We start from the raw sequence: 8,191 nt of genomic DNA, 5'->3' as shown, positions 1-8,191 counted from the left end.
TGTTTCTTTCACCCCTTTTTAAGATGCCGTTCAAAGCATCACTAGCCTTCTTCTCTATCATAGTTCTTAACCCTCCAGAGACAAGAAGTAGTGCATCATCCGCATAAGCTACCATCTTGCAACCCTTTGGCAGCGGAAGTAATAAAAGGTCATCGAATAAAAGGTTCCACAGGGTCGGCCCAAGAACCGAACCCTGAGGACAGCCCATAGTAGATGCCCAAACCACACACGTATCGCCATACCTGATGGACTCCTCTCTGTCAACAAAATAACTAAAAATAATCTTAAAAAGCTGTCCTGGACAGAGCTTGTTCTTCAGTTTTAAGAGGACCATCGGCCACCAGGCGTTATCGAAGGCACCAGAAATATCCAGAAATACACCCATGACGTACTTTTCACTGCTATCTTTCACTCAATTTAGTGCATATAAAATGGAATGTTCAGTAGATTTCCTTTGGACAAATCCAAACTGACGGTCACAGGGAGGCAACAGGGAGACATCAAGTCTTCCCCTTATCAGCTTTTCATAAACCTTTCCCATCAGGGGAAGGAGTGTGATCGGCCGATAAGCCTCGAGATCCGACCTCAGCTTGTCATTCCCTTTAGGTATCACTTTAAGCAAACCACGCTAAACGGCACGACTTAACAGTGTAACCCTGCCTTAAAAATTCGCTGATTTTGCATTATGAAATGGCCACGCGTGTCAGCACTGCTTCGTTGGTTTCCCACGCTGCTGCACCACAATCGACTTCCGCTACCCGCTTTTTTGCGGCTGGCGTTTAAACAGTTTTCACTCTAGCACTGCAAACCAAACTTTAAATTGTATCTTTACCCTTTACTGCAATCGCATCGCCATTGGCCCACATGAGTATATCCCTCCTGATCCCAACAGTTTAGATAAATTTAAAGAAATTTAATGGCAGAAAAATCCACTTTTGAAATATAAACCTTGTATATTATAAGCAAGGTAAATAATAAAGCAACTCCAATTTAAAAATAAAAAAAAATCGCATCGCCTATCATATTATATTTAGTACAGTGACATTTGCTGGCACACATCCCATAATATACTGTTCCGCATGTCGCGTGACTTTGTAATAACCGCACTCACCTGGATACCACATCCCCGATGATAGTGAGCTGATCGTGATACGAGACAAAACACTATTACTCGAGGTGATTTAATGTGTATTTCATATTAGTCTTTTGCGGAAATATTTAATATGAAAGTAAAATGGAAAGGATATAAATGTTCAATTATAGACATAAAGTTTTAATGTACATAAAGTGAAAACTCAAACCAGCCAATGAGCCCTATTAATGAATAGACTTCATATTCTACGTCTAAGTACTCTCTACAACAGTTGAATCATTTGACGATCTAAATAAATATTCTTCAAATAGGTCAAAAGGTTTTGAGATATAACAGAAAATCATCCTATGGTTAGGCTATTATAAAAAAACAGCACATCTCTTTTTTGTTGTAAAGATCAAAGTTTTAATTGTTTTGATCTTAGCTGTCTTTATATTTACACGGTTTAAACACTCCATGTTTATAAACATTCGTTCAAAGTGTGTTGATTATTTCCTTTTGCGAAACAACAAACGTTTTTTTTAATCTATGTTAGTTTTTTAAACATACTTAAACCTAGAGATAAACCCACAAAAATACCAAATGGTTTGTGTTTGAATGTTATTGTTTTGTGCGTTCAAAGCAGACAGTAGGGATAAATGTATATTTTTATAACAAAGGCAGGTTAGAAATGAGATTAGTATTCATTACACCTTTACCTGCTTCTAGTAGTGCATAGACCACTGTCTTATTGTACCAAACGCAGCGTATTTTGATATTTTGTAACATGAAGGATAGATCATTAGTCCTACGCTTCAAGTGCGATTTAAAAATAAAGCAATGTTAAAATACCTTTTAAGCAATTTTATATCAACTTTACCGGAAACCGAACCTTGGTAAGAGTACCCATCGAGTCAAATATATTCAGCCGGGGTTCTGGTTGTATTTTGCACATTTCCTTTATCTCCCTCTTCTCTTTTTCACACCGGCTTCTAAGTGGAACACGTGGACATCACCAGATACCTCCTGGACACCCTTTTGCTAGCCACTACTCTCGCCTCTCTCTTGTCCCCAAGTTCCGCAAATTTCACACACAGAACTGTATTGTTTACGCACCCGGACAAACATATAATGAAATCATATTTACAAATCATATTTTCAAAATATCAGCATATGTTAATTTGGGTTTACTTTTATTTTTCTTTTCTTTTTTTCATGGTCATATCATTCCGTATATATGTACTATAAACTTTTTAATAATTAAAAAAGGAATGGCCTACGCTCAGACGCTGTAGTCTTTGTGGGCATTTTTTCCAATCAATGTTGTAGCTTAATTTTAAGATGTATTTTTTAAAGTAAATTTTTGTAATTAAAGTTCTATGTAAATATATGTATGGTAAAATAAACAAAAAAATACAAGATTGTTGTTAAACCAAAAACCAAACCAAAAATTTTAAGCGCTATTGACCTATGCAATAGAGTAAAAGGGCATCTCTATAAGCGGGAGGGAATCATTACTCTGATATTTACGCCAAGCATCTATCTATACAGAATTGAAAATTGCCATAAATAATATTTAAATGGCTTCTTATTGGTGGAATGATGAATGATAATGTGTTAAAAATGATCACTGAACCCAGAGAATACAAATCATAAGCTTTTTAAATGCATATATTAATATATGTATGGAAAAATAAACAAAAAAAATGGTGATAAAAGTCCATTAGAGAAAAAGACATAAGATGTAATTAATTACTCACTAATCAAAATGCCATTTTCTTCGCGCCTGTAACCTGTCTGTCATCGGAGGTAGTACATTTTTACGAAATGAGAAAATGTATTATTCATATACAAGCACACAAAAATGAAAAATTTTAAAAATCGAATTGCGGTCTAGTGGCTTGTGTTGCGGACTCACGGATCAAAAGTCCGAGGTTTGAACCTCACTCTACCTCAACTTGATTTCTGTTTGCTTATGGTTTTTTTTAAACTCTTTGAAAATGGCCCCAAAAATTAAAATATTTCATATATTAAACAAAGTTAATTATTCTTATTCTTTGAGATAGGGGTCAGTGATATGCAAGTTCCTGACGTAACTGCGACCTGTGAATATCTGTTGAGACGGAAAGCTTATCATAGAAACACAAATATTTATTTATTTATTTTTTTAAATAATTGATGGTGAACTCACATGTAATGAGTTATCTTCTTCAATCTATTTTATTCGAATGCATTTTAAAATATGTTTTTGTTTTTATTATGAACTTAAATACTGTCAAAGATTTTTAAATACTAAGAATAATTTTATTAAAAAACAATATCTGAGTATTTTTGTGCTTTATTTAGATTTGTCAAAACAAATCTAATTATTCGCATACTCGCCGATGATGATCAAGTCCTGTGTTTTTAACAGATAATTTTAACACTTTTTCTTTGGGGTTTTGTATTTATTTATATTTGAAGTTCAAAAACAAATGCAGTTTGGCGGACGTATTGCTAAAAGAAATATTTTATTTTATTTTATTTATTTATTTGGGATTATTACAGCTATTTACATTAAAAATTAATTAGAAATATATGCATAATACTAGAGCCAATTAAAAAAATCCACTGTTAATCTAATAATACATAATATATAAAAAAAGAGTTTGTAAAATTGTATGTGTGCGACGTTTGTATTCATATGTGAGTATATGAACGTGTGTGAATGAATGTGTGAGAATGTGTTTGTGTGGGTGCGTAAATAAAAAGAGTAATTTAAAATGTGTATAAGAAAGAACTGGGTAAGAGGTTTTACTATAAAGAAAATAATAATAATAAAAAAAATAGTTTATACCTACTTTCGTAACCGTTTAGAAAATATATTTCTTAAGTAATGTTATGTTTTGATTTGTACTTTTCAAAAATTATAGTAGGTGTCAAAACCTTATTTTAAAAATAGCATTTTCATTAATAATTAACCAAAAAAACAGACTCGTCAAAATGGTCCATTAATTTATTTTATTTTCCCAAAATTAAATTCCTCAAATTTTATTTTCAAATTACAGTTATTTTTTGTAAACAGATGGAGATTGCATGCATAAACTTGTATTAAAAAAATTATAATACACAATGATATTTATTGAGGAAAGTGGGATCAGAGTTTGGTAGGAAACAAGAAAAAAAATCCAGGGAAGAAAAATAATAAAAAAAATAACCGTGTTTAAGGTTCTAAGGATATGTAGAAATTTTTCAGGCGTTTCATAAAGGCTAAAGGATTCGTAATAAGGAAATATTATAAACAAGGTACGAATACCGATAAAAATATATTAAATGGATTTAGAATAATTAATCGTAAACTCAAAATCAACGCGGCTGTTGTGGAGAAATATTTTCATAGATAAATGAAAAAAAAAACTTTAAAAAAAATACGTCATAAGAAAAACACGACATGTTTGGCCTTGATAGTTGTGACGCCAAGATTTGTGACAATGTTCTCAACAAATTTGAGTGATCAGTAACAAATGAACATGAACATTTACGTATTAGGGGCGTGGCTAATGGGATCACCGTTTTTGAGGGAATTCAAAATTACAAATTTAAAAATATTTTTTATGTAACAAAAAATTGTAATTACTGGGTAGTTTCATAGACCTTTAAAATGTTACTTTTAAAATTTTATGAAACAAAAGTGATTTTTCCCTATTTATAATATATTTTATTATTTGTCTATATTGTTATATATATATATATATTATATATATATATCTGAGCGTTACCACGCGCCATTGTTCTTAGACTTTGTAACAATGGTGATTAGACTCTTATAGGTAATAAACCAAAATCAGTGATCAAACATTCCATTTCCAAGATAAACAATAACGAATTTTCCGAGTACTTTAGCCATGTACATGACACGTAAGGCTACTAAATACAGGGGTCTAAATATATATAAAATATATATAATTATCAATGTAAAAAATCCCTTTAAAAAAACGTCCAGCGTTTAGATATAAATAAAAATACGATATTTCTTGCTGGCTGTTAATTATTAAGGGTGGGTATCCGTTACCCTTTCTCATAAAACCTTAAGGCATTAATATAATAAGACAACCTGTTTCTGCCCACATACATGTGTTCAAGAGGAAACGATAGTTATCAGCACAAAGCACCAATTTCTCGTGTCAAAGCCACGCAACACAGAAAATTTTCTTCCATCTTATCTGCTTCGCCTTTCATTTTCACTTTTCCCTCAACTTCTTACCCCTTTGTCACGAGACAACCTAATCTTACTCATATTAACTTTCTAACCAAAGTCAAGCAAACAAAATATTTTTCAAATTTTAAATATTTGACTGTGTGAGATAATAATATATGAGAAAACGGAAGCACTGAATTTGGTGACAACTGATAGAAAAGTAAATAGCTAAAAAATAATTAAAAAAGGGACATTAAATTACATAATTGAAAATAACATTGAAATATATATCAGAAGTCTCGAAGAAAGAAAAAACGCAACAGACCTCACCTGGGCCCTTATACAATAAGAAGTAAACATAGTTATCCTCATTTGTCAATTAAGTAATATGCTATTTTCTCTACGACTAAGTAATATTTGTATGAAAATTTTAAGGATCTTTGTTGATAACCTATAATTGAAATTTATTTGTTTTTTCATATTTTTCTTTAACAAACTATAATAAATAATCAAAATAATGTGACCTCACTGGGGTTAACCGTGCCGAGGACACTTAACAATATAATTTTTTGAAATGTTTTTTCATTTGAATATAAACAAAGAAGACTAACTTAATAAACAGAGATAATTAACAAAATATTAAGACAGTTTTAAAAACTAGGTATATATATACATCTACATTATTTACATTACAAAACGCACATTTATGGAGCAGTAGATTCAATATTGGTTTGGGCAAATGAGACGATCCAAATTTCTTTTACCTAGCTCCACTATCCATTTTTGTTTAGTCTTTTAAACATTTTCTTGTTACTAATTATTTTAATAGATAGTGGAAGTAGGTTATAGATTTTAATTGAATAATACTCAAAATCTTTTTGTCTGAAAGTGGTATTAGTTTGTATTTGTTTAAGTTATCTTTGTGTATAGGATCTAGTGATTATATTATTTGTATGTGATGTACTGTAGGGATTATGTCTTTCATTTGAGTAAGAGTAGTTTTTGAATCTGTAAGTGAGTATTGTTTTAGCTTATAATTGTTTTAGTGTCATAAGTTGTGATTTTTCGAATATTTTTTCAGTAGATGTCTGTATCGAGACTCTGGATAATATTTTAATTATGTGCAGTAAATACACTATTTAAAACTTTGTCACTCGCACCACCCCAACCGATTATACCGTACTCGTACCGTACCGTATATTTCAAAACATATTTTAGATAAATATTTTAAAGGGTAAGTCTGGAATGACATTAAGAATGTAATATTGTAGATATTGAGAGCGTTTTTTTACAATTGTAATGAAATAACTATCAATGTATTCTAAACCAACTTTCATTTGTTATTTTCGGGTTTAAAAATGACCACTTACAAAACGGTTGGCAGTTAGCATTAGGTCATTTAGACGAAAAAAAATAGGTATACAGAAAACGCGATTTTGTTTTATTGACAATTAAAGATAACTCTGTTACTTTTCCTCTTTTTTCCTTTTTCCCATTTTCCCATTGAGTAATAGTTTTGATTTAAGGTAATTTATAAACAAATACGTTTATTTCTATTTTTATATGTTTTTACATTTGTAATCTTTAATTTTCTATTGAATATGTTCTGGAACTTGAATTATAAAAATAAGACTATTGTTTTATTGGTTGGTCGGAAGAAATTGCCATTTGGCAATAAGCTCGCTAATGTACAAATAACATTATGTACAAAAAGTTAAATAAATAAAGTAAGCGTTATGTTGCATAAAAAAAAAAAATTCCACCATAGACATCATTTTATATCTATAAAAGTACCTACATACCTAGACCTTCGCCATCTTGTGTGTTCCACGTGAAATTCGTTTTTGGAGAGCTGTCAGTACGAATTTACATTATATTCTCGCACCCACGGCACTGTGGCGGGAAAATGCATTCCAAATTTGAGATTTGAACGAATGTGACAGGTGCGTTATTTGACATTTTGCCTGTTATTGACAGCTTTTATTCTATCCAAGAACGCTTACTGATATCCTTGTATATTTGAAATTATGTTTAATCAAAAACGGAACGTATTCTTCTTCTACATCAAAAACACAATTAGCAAGTAGACAAGTAACAAGCAATTGCATTTTTAATATTTGAATCCGACATAATATGATCCAATATTAATGGTAAATTATTCAAATTAATGTTTTAAAGATAGAGAGTGACACTATTAACTACTTATATATTTATTTTATATTTACCTAGGTTGGGTACTGATACTCTCAATTTAATGTTAAAAAATAAGTCAACGTAAGAATTTATCTCCATAAAATATACACGTTTTAGCATGTTTTTTTAATGAACCCATTACATTTATTTATTTTTAAACATTTTGTTTGGAATGTTCAATTACTGAATCATGACTTATTTTTATAACAACCACCCTACGTGTTTTTGTATATATTTTTTTTAATGTATAGTTACACGTCGTTATTGTATCGATTTTTTTCCCGTCTTTTTTTTTTATATTTGTGAATAATTTTAATTGACTCTGAAAAGACTGTGGCAAATAATCCATTTGCGAGCGGTGATGTTACATCGTGTTACCACTAGTAAAAGACGGAATATTCTAAAGTTCAGGAATTTGAAAAAAAAAATATGAAGACATACTGTTTAATAATTTCTTTTCATAATTAATACAGAAAAACATATAATTTAGCCAAATAAATTAAAAATTACAAATACGCCGCTCGTGTTAGGCGCGTGCATTCCCAATCACTGTAACCAACCGACTGAAGACTGAATCAGTTTTAAACAACACACCCCGCAGAATAGCATCTCTGTCTTCTTTGTTATGACGTTTATCTTCGTGCTCTCTCCTGTATAAGGTATCTGTACAGATGTGTTTCTGAATTAGCAGACATTCATTCTTCGCGTAAGAAGGATAAATATTTTTTGGAATAACATTCAGCATAGTT

The sequence above is a fragment of the Micrasema longulum genome, unplaced genomic scaffold (genome assembly GCF_059751315.1).
Source record: "Micrasema longulum isolate JH-2025_06_02 unplaced genomic scaffold, ASM5975131v1 h1tg001664l, whole genome shotgun sequence".
Classification (NCBI taxonomy): Eukaryota; Metazoa; Arthropoda; class Insecta; order Trichoptera; family Brachycentridae; genus Micrasema; species Micrasema longulum.
The sequence above is the reverse complement of the archived record's forward strand: the minus strand, read 5'-3'. Positions refer to the sequence as shown.